This window comes from Balearica regulorum, chromosome 3 (assembly GCF_011004875.1).
Source record: "Balearica regulorum gibbericeps isolate bBalReg1 chromosome 3, bBalReg1.pri, whole genome shotgun sequence".
NCBI lineage: Eukaryota > Metazoa > Chordata > Aves > Gruiformes > Gruidae > Balearica > Balearica regulorum.
The window spans coordinates 110,511,922-110,525,230 of record NC_046186.1 but is presented as its reverse complement, the minus strand read 5'-3'; the positions used below and the strand labels follow the sequence as shown (position 1 = coordinate 110,525,230).

General features: G+C 37.7%; 1 protein-coding gene across 1 annotated transcript in view; it reads left to right on the top strand.

Moving 5' to 3' along the window:
• The window catches only part of NRXN1 (neurexin 1), a 733,713-nt gene that overhangs the window by 240,971 nt on the left and 479,433 nt on the right, over nucleotides 1-13,309 (top strand).

Genomic DNA, 13,309 nt, shown 5'->3' with positions numbered 1-13,309 from the left:
TAAAACACACACTTTCTGTGTCTTTTTTTTTTAAAAAAAAATCTAGATATATAGGTGATTCTTCTTTCCAGAGAAGAATGTTGTCTGTTCTTACCCCAAATCAAGAAGGGTCTGTGCTGTGCTTAACACTTAAATGTTTGCGTGTTTTGTCCACCAGGTACATTCATAAAGGGAAATTAAAAGCAATCTTAATTTCTTAGTGTAGTGGTTGCTGGTCAATTTAACATTTGGAGGAAAGTAATCTGAATTTTTACTGAAGTTTATTAGATATTAGAATTCAATGCCAATTGTTAACAACAAACCAACTTAAAATAGCAATATTCTTTTGCTCACTAAATGAGAAATTCTTCAACGTTTGGTCTCCTTCAGAAGGCAAACTGATTTCTTAAAATCTTACAAATTATAACTCCTACTTTAGTTTTTATAAAGAAAAAAGAGGAAAACAAAACAGTGTGTACTTTCACAAACCAGAAATTATTCCAAGATTTTGTGTCCAATCAGAAGTCCATTTTCAATTTCTTTAGCTTTTTTAACTTGCAAAAACATTGCAGATTTCAAAGATGCTACTACAGACAGCTAATAAAGATCTCATCACTTTAGTGCAAATAATTGTCTTAGCCTGAAAATTAAGAGAAGGAGCATATAGGGATATTTTGGTGTCCATTTTTGGTGATTAATTGGACAGGATATATATATGAATATATATTATATATTATCATTATATGTAATGAAAGAGCTTTCTGATCGTGTAGCTCATTTGGACACTTTTGATCTAGTTACTTACGGTGGCTAAAGGCAACTCTAAGAATTAGGTACCAAAAGAAATACCAAATACACCATAAGAAGGCATGTTCTCCTGTGGCTGCTTCTCATAGAAGGCCTTATTAAAAAAAAAAAAAACAACCCAACAACAACAACAAAACATTTTGGCTGATTTATTATCCATGTGACAGTGAATTAAGATAATGAAGCTCAAAGAGTATTTTTGCCTAATGGTCGGTCTGTCTTTGAAAAGATTGGAGGTTCTTGTATATCCAGAAATTAATCTGTTAAAAAAAAAAAGTTCTTTTAACATTTGCAGCTAACATAATAGTTCCTTTAACTATCTTTAAAGAGAAAGGATTGTAATGGGATATCAGGAATTGCTTGTTTAGATCAAAAACTTCTAGCAGGTAGCAATAGGCCATAAGTACATCTCTCTGCTCGTTAGTTTAAACAGTAGATGGCTTCAGTTAAGACTTCAGCTTTTCAGGCATCCTTTGTTGCTTTAGGATTCTTTCATAGAATATATTCCTCATATACTCAGTAACTTGAAAACATGTTTCTCTGCTTTAAATTTGAGAGAAACTATTAGATGATACTATCCTCAGTGGGCTGGAAAATGTGGTAAAAAAATAATAAAATTGTTTTCGGATATAATTTCCTATGTTTATAAGAAGACTAAAAGTTGTAAATAGCTTCTTCCAAACATGTTTTGAAGACTAACACAGAGATCCAACAGACTTTTTCCCAGTGTTTATATGTAGATATTTCTTCAATGATGCAATCTTAGGCACAGATTGAAAAACTGTGACAGTTCTGTATAATCACCTCTAGAAGGTGTTTATTTTGGTTTCCCTTTTCCAAATCATTGCTTTGGTTCTTATTACTGAGACAAATGCTACATATTCCTGTAATGCCTCTCGGATACTAGTGCAAAACCAGTTTTAAAAACTGGCTCATGATGCACATAATACTATTGCAGTGGCCCTCTTTCTGCATCTCTGGAAAACTTACTTCTAACAGGAGTTAATTAGGACCAGAAAATTGCTTGTTTTCTCTTCTTTTTTTTTTTTTTTTTTTTTTTTTTTTTTTTTTGCATCTAAACCCAAGGACGTGCTGCCCTAATCCCGTAGTGCTGTGTGGTGCCCTAAGAGTGGTGTTCAGTTGATGTTTCAGAAGTTTCTTATTAGCATTGGAAATGTTCTTTATCAGGCCATTTAACTAGTTAACTCTTTCTACATATTATGATAAATTCATGTAATGTGTTAGTTTGGAATATGTTCTTCCTTATTCTCTCATTTGCAATATATGTTAAATGTAATACCAACAAAATCAAAAGCAATCTTAAGTATTTCTTCCTCTCCTAATCCACGTTTTTACTTATGATAATGAAAAATGAATGCAAGTCTTCTGGAAAACCCTCAGCAAGGAGTAAGGTGGTATTGCTTTGTCCAAGGAGCAGACCAGAAATTGGAATATTTTTTTGAACCTGGAACACAACCTGCATTCAGTTTTCACAGGAAAAACTGCCTTTGTTTTTTGTGCAGCTCCCCCCGTAAGATGCAGGCAGAAGAGAGCCAGCTTGGGATGGGGAAAAACAACTTTACCTTTCCTGTGTCATCACTCAAACCAGATGCATTTTTAAAACTTGCATTTGCAGAAGTTTTATAATCACAGAGAGAAAAATTAAGAACACTATTTTTACTATTGTAATAGTTTTTCTACAAACTCCATTTGCTGCAAGCACTCTGGTATTGAAAGTCTCTGAGCTTCTGATCCTTTGAAAGCTGGAAATCTGTAGTTTGCAGTTTAGCTGCAAAGTCAGTGGGAGCCCTGAGGCCTGGAAAAGGCCTTTGGTAAGTTGTTCAACACGGTTTTTACCTTGGCAGAGTAAATGAAGCCTCTATTTATTTGTCGGTATAATGCCAGTCTGGTTTCCCAACATCTGACCAAAATCCAATGTCCTGGTTCTGGCAAGGATAGAGTTAATTTCACCAGGAGCCAGCACAGGTGAGCCAAGCTGGCCAGGGGCTATTCTGTACCCTGTGATGCTCCCCATAAAAGGGGGCTAGTGGGGCAGGGGCGGGTTCCCGGCAGGACGGGCTAAGGGGTTGGTCGTGGGATCGGTAAACTGTTCTCTGTTATCACCCATTGTTACTATCTGTTATCAGCACTGTTGTTGATTGTTTCCCTCTCCCTTGCTGTCCTAGTAACCTGCCCTTATCCCAACCCTCGAGACTTTACTGTTGTGTTTTTCCGTTCTCCTCCCCAGCCCGCCGGGGAGGGGGGAGCGAGCGGCACGTGGCACTCAGATGCCGGCTGGGGCTAAACCACGTCAATCCCACATTGAGTTTTAAGGCCATAGTAATGTTGAGTAAAATTAGTTTATTTTTCTGTGGAGGTAGAAGTGTTATGTATACTTGGCATTTTGCAGTTTATTCTTAATTAAACAAGAATGCCTTTAAAATTACGAAGCCAAACTTTGGCATTTTGAGTAATTATATGAAAGGCATTATTGCTATGATATAAACTACAGGACTTTCTAATCTAATTTTTAACGATATGACTGTTTGTAGGAAAAATAATCCACTTATTTTCACCTTCTAGCAGTTTAGCATTTAATGTATGCTAAGATGGCATCATTCCTAAAAACTCCTGCTCACTTTACTCTCCCTCCCAAACTGCAAATTTGCTTTTGAAGTGCATACTCTGTGTGATTAAATAAGAGGAACTGAAAATTAGTGAGGAAATTGCATGGTCTAGCCATTTTAGAAATGAATTAAAGTTGCTGTTTAGCAAAATGGAGTAATTTGTCACTTATCTAGTGTTCCCTGTAAGTCATTTATCATGAGTGGCAACTATCATCGTTTTATTCTAAGCTGAGATGGTAGGGAGGCATCGGAGGGTTATGTTGCACAAGTTCATACTTCTTGTAATTGGCAACTAATTTAATGATTGTGTAAAATAAAACAGAGCTAGAAAATCTTTTCCAAGTTTCTCCTCTGCTACTACAACATGATATTATACATCACTTTCTATCGCTTATGCTGTTAAATTCTTGTTGTCAGGTGGAATTTTACTATGCATTCTACTTAAATGTATATTAAGTATACTTGTATTTTGGATACCAGTAGTGCAGACTTTGGTGCTCAGGATTTCAGATGTAGTGTCTTTTTGAGATAAACCATGTACTGGGAGTAGACTTCATAAATAGAGACTATCATAGTCTAAATTTGTTGTTACAATGGCTAACCAAAGTCTTACTTCCCTTGTCATCTTTTTGAGTGCAGCATTTCCTCCTGGAGAAGGGCTTGAAATGGTTCACCAGCTCTGTAGATCTTTGGAATGAACAGACACTTGTACAACATTTTTCTGCAAAAGGATAATTGAAAATCCTAACAAGAAAACCTTAAGAAATGATTCCTGACTCCTTCAGAATAAGTTGCTCATGGTCTTAAATGTTTTGTTCTCATGTTAGGCAAGCCACGATTATCTCATAATGGACTTATTCCCTAATAATGGAGGAAGAAGGTAGTGTAATGTGACCAGTAAAATTGAAATTTATTTTATAATGCTTTCTGGAGCTGGTAATGGCTGGTGTTGTGACACTGCATCTTCATCTTTCTGTAACAATAGTAGCTCTTTTCAGGCTAAAAGTTCCCATTCGCACTGTAGTTGTTTGCTTTTAAAATCCTGTGAGTATGACTTTCCTTATTTGCTTATTTATGTGTAATAAAGACTTATCTTGCTTCTTACTCAGTTTGCTTAAATATTCCAGCAATGCTTGCACAATGCATTTCTGGGTATGCTGACAAAATGCTCAAGAACAGCAATTTCAGTTCCTGCTAGAGAATCTACTCCAGCATGCTGTTTCCTTTGCAGTGTATGCCAGATTAAGAGGGGAGACAGGGAATTGTATTTACAGGACGTGAAGGGCAGGGTGGGGGGGAAGGAAAGAAGTGGGTGGATATTTCCTAGTTGTTGTAGATTTGGAATCATGAATCTCATTTTCTTCCTAAATTGTTCCCTTGGAGTTTTCTGTGAATTGTTTAGAGGAAAAGGAGACTAGTTGCTGGAAAGGGACAAAAGAATGTGAGAAAGGAAAGAAAGAATGGGAGATTCTTCTAAAAAAAAATATATTTGAGTGAGATAGGAACAGAAAACTGATAGTATATAGCAACAATAGTACTTTAAAAAATGAATTCAAACCTAACTGTCAGACCATCTGTATTCTATTTGAATTAATTTCTTAGGTGTTGTGGTTTAACCCCAGCTGGCAACTGAACAACATATACTCAGTCACACCACACACACACACCTGCTCCATGGGATGAGGAAGAAAATCAGAAGAGTAAAAGTGAGAAAATTCATGGGTTGAGATAAAGACAGTTTAATAAGTAAAGAAAAAGCCATGCATGTAAACAAAGCAGAATAAGGAATTCCTTCACCACTTCCCATGGGCAGGCAGGTGTTCAGCCATCCCCAGGAAAGCAGGGCTCTATCATGCGTGATGGTTCCTTGGGAAGACAAACGCCATCACTTCAAACATCCTCCCTTCCTCTTCCTTCCCCCAGCTTTATATGCTGAGTATGATGATGTCATGTGGTATGGAATATCCCTTTGGTCAGTTGGGGTCAGCTGTCCCGGCTGTGTCCCCTCCCAACTCCCTGTGCACCCCCAGCTACTCGCTGTTGGGGTGGTGTGAGGGGCAGAAAAAGCCTCGGCTCTGTGCAAGTGCTGCTCAGCAATAACAACATCATCTCTGTGTTATCAGTGCTGTTTTCATCACAAATCCAAAACACAGCCCCGTACTGGCTGCTGTGAAGAATATTAACTCTATCCCTACCCAAACCAGCATATTAGGGTTTACCATAATTGCATCTTTTTTCTTGGTTTCATATGCAAGTCTTAAATTTGTTAAGCAAACAGTAATTACTTGCTTTCTTATTTGAGTGCCTGCAAGATATGTTTGTTTATGCAATCCAGTAAGCCTATTTTATGTAACTGGGAAACAAATTAAGGTCAAATTCAGGTATAAATTTTGGAGAAATACTTTATAGTCTTTACAGTTTTTCACCTTAAGATCCAGTGAGTGATCTATTAATGGAAGTGTCTAGGTGGCCTTCTAAAAGAGCAGTATGCTGAGAAGCCTTGTGTGCAATTCATCCTGAGATCATCGTAGGCGCAATGGTACACACCTCATGCACATAGAATTCCCCTTGAATGTAATGGCAAGCCATTAGTTTGCTATTACTGCAAAGTTTTCAATTCTTGATGTCTACTACCAAAGTAGCAGTTCAGGCTATCTTGTTTTCTTGTACCAGTCATCCTTGTTAATGGTTTTGTCTATGTGCTGTTTTGGTGTAGCTTTCCCTGATCATGTTACTTTTTCTGAAAGACTTTATAAATAAGATGATGACATAATGGATAAATGTTTGAATTATAAATTGCCATGAAATGGAGCACAAAACAGTACATCTGGGAACATACTAGATTCTGGTTTGGCATAATTTATTTATTCAGTCCATATTCATGGTTTGAAGATTGTGTAGAAGGAACCTGGCTCTTAGAAATGGAGTATCGCTGGTATGAGCTTATTTTCTGTTTAAAAATAATTCTGTTGGTAGGTAGACAGATAAATAGACAGCACTCTACCCCTTTTTGTTTATATAATAATAGATTGGTTTGTCATATGACACAGGTCCTTGGAATTTATTTAATAAACTTACTTTAAGACTTTTGGTTTCTTTTGTAAAGCAACTTTGCAGCTATCAATACATAGCTTTGACTTACTCTCTCTGGACAATTTTATTTCTCTAGTCTATGATCCCATTATTGTTACTGCCTAATAAGCCAGAGTATCTGGTCATATGCATTTGATTTAAATCAGGCATGGTTACATGATCAAATCATTATGGAATCAGCCAGTCCTATTTTATGATTTAATACTGCCAGGGAGGAGGCTAGATATGCTGTAAAGCTTAATATAGTGGTTATGTAGGATTGTAAAATCTGCTAAGGCCTGTGGAAGTATTTCTTCTGGATGTTTGATCAGACCCTAAGGACTTGAACCCCCAAATAAGGGAATATTAAAACTGGCATTGACTTCAGTGGGGAGAAATTCTAAGTAAGAAAATTGGAAAAATACCCTTTCTGCACTAGCAGGTACTTCAGTAAAAGATGCTTCTTGTCTGAATCATTTCTGTGACATAAATAGATCATGTGTCTGTTTTTATGCATATCCCATTATTCAGGATTGTAGCTGCAGTAATATACAGTAATTTACAGTGCTCAAAATTCAGAATAAAAACATGTTAAATTCAGCTATTGGTGTTTATATTATCTTGTGCTTTTCTATGCAGGTAATTACATTTTAGTCATTAAATGAAGTGCAACACTTCATACTGGCTGGAATGACTGCCATGCATTTTTAATGGTTTCTCTAAGTGTCATTAAATGATAATTTGACAAAATAAACAAACAACCAGCAGTATACACAATTGGTTATTAATAAAGCCAGTTCTTAATTCAGTTCTAAAATCAATGAAAGATGCACTCTGAAATGTAGCAATAGTTTTTAACTGCTTTTTTATGTAAAACATTTGAAAGTTTTATATACTTTTTTTCAGTCTGTCCATTCTAAATATATACTTTTGTATCGAGAATAAACTAGTACATCTGGCTTAAAGCGTTGATACGGGGATGGACACCAATATTACTTCATGGCTTTTCTGTCATGTGCCTAATGATGAAACATTTTGACTTGTATGTGGCTCCTGCTGTACGTCTGCTAGAAATGACTCTGGCTTTCAGTGACAAAGCACTATAAAGCTTTGTAATGTGATTTCATATTCTTGGTTTTTTTCTGAATCTTTGCTAGCCTATGCTGAAACCATACAGTGGCAGAGCTGTGGCTAGTTTACCTTCCATCTTCCCATTTCATAGCTGGGAATGATAAGGCAGCATTGCAGTTGCAGTGTCTAATCACTTTCCAAATGTTAGTGCCACATTGAGGGCAAAGATGTCTGAGGTGGCATCCAAGTGATCATGAGAGAGAGTTTTTATTTTTTTGTAAGAAATGCCTTACTCCAAAAACTGGAGAAACGTGGAGATAGTTTATCACTACCTCCCCTCCCTTCAAATAATTTCTGTATTACATGCAGTTTGGCCAAACTAGAATATTGTCATAGTGAATATTATTTGAATTCATGCCAGAGATATCTCCAAATTATAAGGAAATACTTAATTTTGTTGAGATACTTCCTGTGAAAAGATACTATACACTTAATCTCCCTTCAGTCATTTGAAACCAGCAATTTTCAGGACTCATTCTTCTGTAATGCCAAGAAGTGTATTTTCAGTTGTCAGATGCCTATGTGAAAAGTATTGTAGTTCTTAGCAGGCAGCACGTACTGGAAAATGAGATGACTCTCTCGTTGAGTATGCAGACTGTCTCATTAGCTGCTCAGTCAAGCCCTGTGACCTTTTGTCTGTTGGACATACTTTTTTTTCTTCCTCACAGTGGAACTCATCAGAATCAAAGTTCTTTTAACTATTGATACCAGAAGTGAGTTTCCTATTATATCAAACTGTTGCTGAATCATTTCAGTGTATTCAACCTTAGCTTCCCAAAAGCCGTTTACATCAGAAATCTCAATTTAATGAATTTTAGTGAAAACATAGTAACTGCTGAGAAAAAGAGAATTGCTGTTGTACCTACAGCTGGAACTTGCCTGGAGGAGTTGTTGGTAAATTTTTATTTCTCTTCAGAAATGAGATTTTGAGATTGCCAGAATCACAAGACATGACATCTTAATTACTGGCTGTCCTTGTGCTCCTCTGTGAGCTGGTCTTCCAGCAGCCTTTTAGGAGCCCATAATTACTAAAACCTTAAATGGCCAAGGAAACAGATGAAACAGAGCCAATCCAGATCAGGAATGATGCCATTCATGGCATCAGGGTGCCCATAGTTGCACAACTGGAAGTTTGGGTGGTGATATTGTCTCAAATCCCACAGAGGGGAGGGTTCATCTCCAGACTCTGCAGCTCATGGGTGTACTGTTGTGAGATCAGAACCTCTCCCAGTTATCTGAAGTGTGGATGTGACCTACCTGATGAGTGTTAGTGCTCTCATGCACTAGCATCCTACCCTAATGCAGTCCTGGTACAGGGTCTGTATCCTTGTATTGCAATGAGTTCTGAATACTTGAAGCTCAATCTTACAATGTAAAAATAGTGAATAATGGACATTTTTGGTTTGGCAGGTGAGCAAAAAAAATAGTTGGCAGGAAAAGTAGGCAATTAAAGGTTTTATCCACAGTGTTCAGGTTTTTCAGTCAAAATATTTTTCTGAAGTAAAATGTTATGCTCAGTTTTGGCTTTATTTTTTTCTAGTTTAAAGTCAAATTTTAAACAAATGAATACTAGTTTGATGCGAACTGATTTGTTTAAAAATTGAATGCTTCAGCATAACTTGCTGGCTCAACTCCTAAAACTTCAGAGTCAAACTTTTAATAGAGTTTTGTTGCTAAAATTAGTGATTAAATTAAATTCCAGATTCATTAATTCTTTCCAGAAATGCCCTAAATGGGGTCTCAACACTCACCCCCCCACACTTGGGGGAAGCTTCATAAACAAGTTGATTTTGATCAGCTCATGTGCCAGTTATGTGGAGGGAAGAACTACAGCTTATCTAATGCTTGTTTAGGTACATCATATGAAGATTATTAACTGTCATATCAGTTACTGATAGTTTTTCGGTGACATTACCAAGTATCACAGACCTTATTATTGAAGCTAAAAGGAATCAGAAAGAGTTGAAAAATGAAAAGCAAATGCTGTAGGGTGTATAGCACTGGTTAAAGAAGATGCTGCAGAAGAAGTCAGAGTTTGCTATTATTGGTTTTCCCAAAGGGCCATCCAGTGGGATCCATATGAAATAGATGTTTTTCCAGTCACAGTGATGCTGACTTCATCTTTCCAATGACAAATCAAGCTGGTTTTTTGTTTGTTGTTTAGTTTTGCATGGTTTTGTTTTAGTTTTCTCCCAGGAAGAGGTTAGGGTTGCTGAATTAGCCTTTTATTTTTCTTCCTCAAGGAAAATGCAATTAAGTCAAAAAGTTTTAGACTTGGGTACTTACATTTATGGAGTGATAGACATAATAGAAATGTCAGCCTTTATAGTGGGTGTCTGGTGAGGTGTTGGGAGCTGCCCCATGCAGACCCACTGTGGGGCATAGCTGAGCCCCTCAGCCACGATTGGGGTGTCACTGGGAAAGCCTGGGTAAGGAAGGGTAAAACACCACATGGCAGCGAGGAAGAAAAGTGTAAGAAACAGCCCTGTGAGCACCAAGGTGAGAGGAGGAGTAGAGGGAGGAGGTGCTGCAGGCACTGAGCAGAGATTCCCCTGCAGCCCACGGAGAGGAGACCATGGGGGAGCAGGTATCCACACTGCAGCCCATGGAGGACCCCACACTAGGAGGGTGGAGATCTTGAAGGATCCGTGACCTGTGGAGACCCCACACAGGAGCGGGCTCATCCTGAAGGACTGCATGGGAAAGACCCATGCTGGAGCATGGGGAAAAGCTGCCATCTCCCTTGGCAGCTCAGGGTGTGGAGAGGTAGAGGAGCTGGGAATGAAGGAGCGACAGGAATGAAGTTGAGTCTGGGGAAAAAGCGATGGCAGGAAGGTGTTTTCAATTAGGTTTCTCACCATTCCAAACTATTTTAACTGCAATAAATTAATTTTCCCCAAGTTGATTCTGTTTTGCCTCTGATGGTAAACAGTAAGTGATTTCCCTGCCTGTATCTTGACCCAGAAGCTTTTTCATCTTATTTTGTCTCCCTGCCCTGTTGAGAAGGGGGAGTGAGAGGGTGGCTGGGTGGGCAGCTGGCCAAGGTCAACCCAACCCTAAAGGCTTTTTCAAGTCTGTGTAAATTGTGGCTCAATTTACAGCCCGAGGTTATAATTTTGCTTCAATGAACGTTCCTGCTTGCTTCTTCAGGCCCCTCTTTAGGAACAATTTTAAAAAATATGTGCCTGCCGTGCACTTTCGTGTCTGTGTAAATGATCTGGTTTTACAGAGGTAGCTTACAGTACATAATATGTATACATAAATATTTTGCATGCTGATTCATTTATGTCCTTCAGCTTTTTGTGTTATAGTCATTAAATACATGGGACAAAACTATGCATACCAAGTTGCTGCATTTCAGTTTTATCATCTGTCCACTGTAGTTATTCGTGCTGTTTTAGTATGGCTTTGCAGTAAGCATCCATACGAAATAAATTTGCTCTTGAGTATTTTATGCTTTTATTAAATATTCATTAAATGAGATGAATGGTATTCATGCAGTCTGTTGCTTAGTGCATTGAAACCCCAAAACCTGCCTTGTTTGTAAATCCTTTATGCAGAATGAGCCGTTTTCCTCCTCTACCAAAACACATCAGGGTCCAGGACGCGTCGCTATTGGTGTTGTGTTGTTCTGCGTGCAGAACTGATTTGGAAGGTTAAGACCTGGAGAATGGATACAGTAATTCCTGTGTGTCCTTAGTGCAAGCTGCAGTGTCTCTTGACCTGCTGTTCCTGATGGACTAGGAAAGGTTATAAGCAGAATAAACAGGTGTTTTCTTGCTTCTTTATTGGTAAAGTCAAAGGTAAAAAATAAAGACTTTTGGACAGATTAAATAAGCTAATTTTTGGCCTCAGTCATGCACATGGAATCTAGCTCATATCTCAATCAAGTTCAACAAAGGGTAAAATTTGTCCTAGGTGTCAAAAATTTATGCTGGATAAAAGTGATCTGGTGATAAAATACCAGACTTACTTTTTAACTGCTTTTGTCTCCATAGTAAGCATTAGACTGAACACCTCTAAGAATGTAATTTTTGTCCAGAATGGAATTTCATGTTAAAAAAATAATTAAAATAAAAATCTCAAGACTCTTGATCTCCTGAAACTGGGAGAGTGAGACACCAGTTATGCTGGAGTTTTTCTCACCACGCAACCACTTGTACTCATAAGCCTGACTGAGTATTTATGAGTTCCTCCCTAGAAAGGTGATTGGGTTTGTCCATGGAGGTACCAGCTGTCTAGATATTGTAGCCCTACAGAAGTCTAGTTAGGATGTAGCACGTTATGATGATGCCTATGCTCCTATGACATATTTATTGTGTATGATGAATGGCCAGTACAAGAAGTAGTCTGTGTGGTGTGTGTGATCAGCTGCTTGTTGTAATAGAGGAACATTGCTTAATCTGAAACTGGAGACTGGGGATTTTTGTTTGGTTTTGTTTGTGTTTTGTTAGAGGTTTTATCAACAGATAGCAGGGAAAAGCATCCTTAAGCGTGCTCAGAGAGGTGATTTTTTAATTTTTTTTAAAGTGTTTATTTGCAAAATAGGCTTAAGCTGTCAAATCCAGCTGTGGATTTCATGTTACAAACTGATTTCTTTCATTTGTGGTAAGGTACTGGGGAAGCTTGCTTTGGGCTGTATATAGAGCATATTAGATAAACAGTCACTTTGTGGGTTTTTTTTATATAGTGTGATTCAGCTGCTGCCACAGAAAAAAGTAAAATCCAAAGAATTCTGCATCAAATCTGTCAGATAGCACTTCAAAATAAGTACAGACCAATAGTTTTAGATATTCTTATTAGAAAGCAAAGTTAAGCCAAAATGCAATTGCTGTCTGGAGTTCTATCTGAAGTTACTTTGCAGTACTATCTGAACTTACTGTGCTCTATTTGAAGAGAAGCATTGCAAATATCTAGCATCAGTGTTAACGTATAATCTACTGCAGGGGGTTGTAAGCAGATGACATGGAACAACAAAAGACAGATATGCCCAGGGACTTTTCAAAAAAATGTGCTCTCACAACATGCTTTTTGCATGCTCTGTCATTCACTGGTCTCTTAAATTCACACTGTTGATATTTCCCTTTATCTATATATTTATACATATGTTTGGGGTTTGTGCTGATGGTATCATAGACTAATGTACTCAGCTGTGTTCAGGAGACTGACTTTATTCTCAAGAATGATGAAATTTGACATCCTCAGGTTTTCATACCTTCATCTTGCACTGCACTGCACTAACATGTGCAAGTTTCCATTGAAATTTTACTAGTGCTTATTATTAGCTAAACAAATAAATCCTGACTTCATATAGCTCTGAACCCTGTACTCATGTAGTGTAAGGTCAGTGTATGTGTTCATCTGTAGGACTTCAGGAGCAAAACATAATCTCTGTATATGTTATACTTGTTTTTCTGATGAGACTGAAAGCTTAGCTTCTGCTATTTGTGTTCCTTAGTCACCTTCGGGATAAACTAAGAAAATAACCTGTAAGGCACACACTAGCTAGTAAAAGTACATCCTGGAAAAAACCTAATTGTTCACTGATGCATGTTGACTTGTTCTGTGCAGGTGCTCTTGCTCTGTGTAGGTTTGACTGAGGTAGATTCTTAAATAAGTGGTTTGTAGTTTTGGTTTATTCAAGACCTTAGGCCAAAGAACTTTGAGATATCTAGGTTACTGATTCTTTTTGA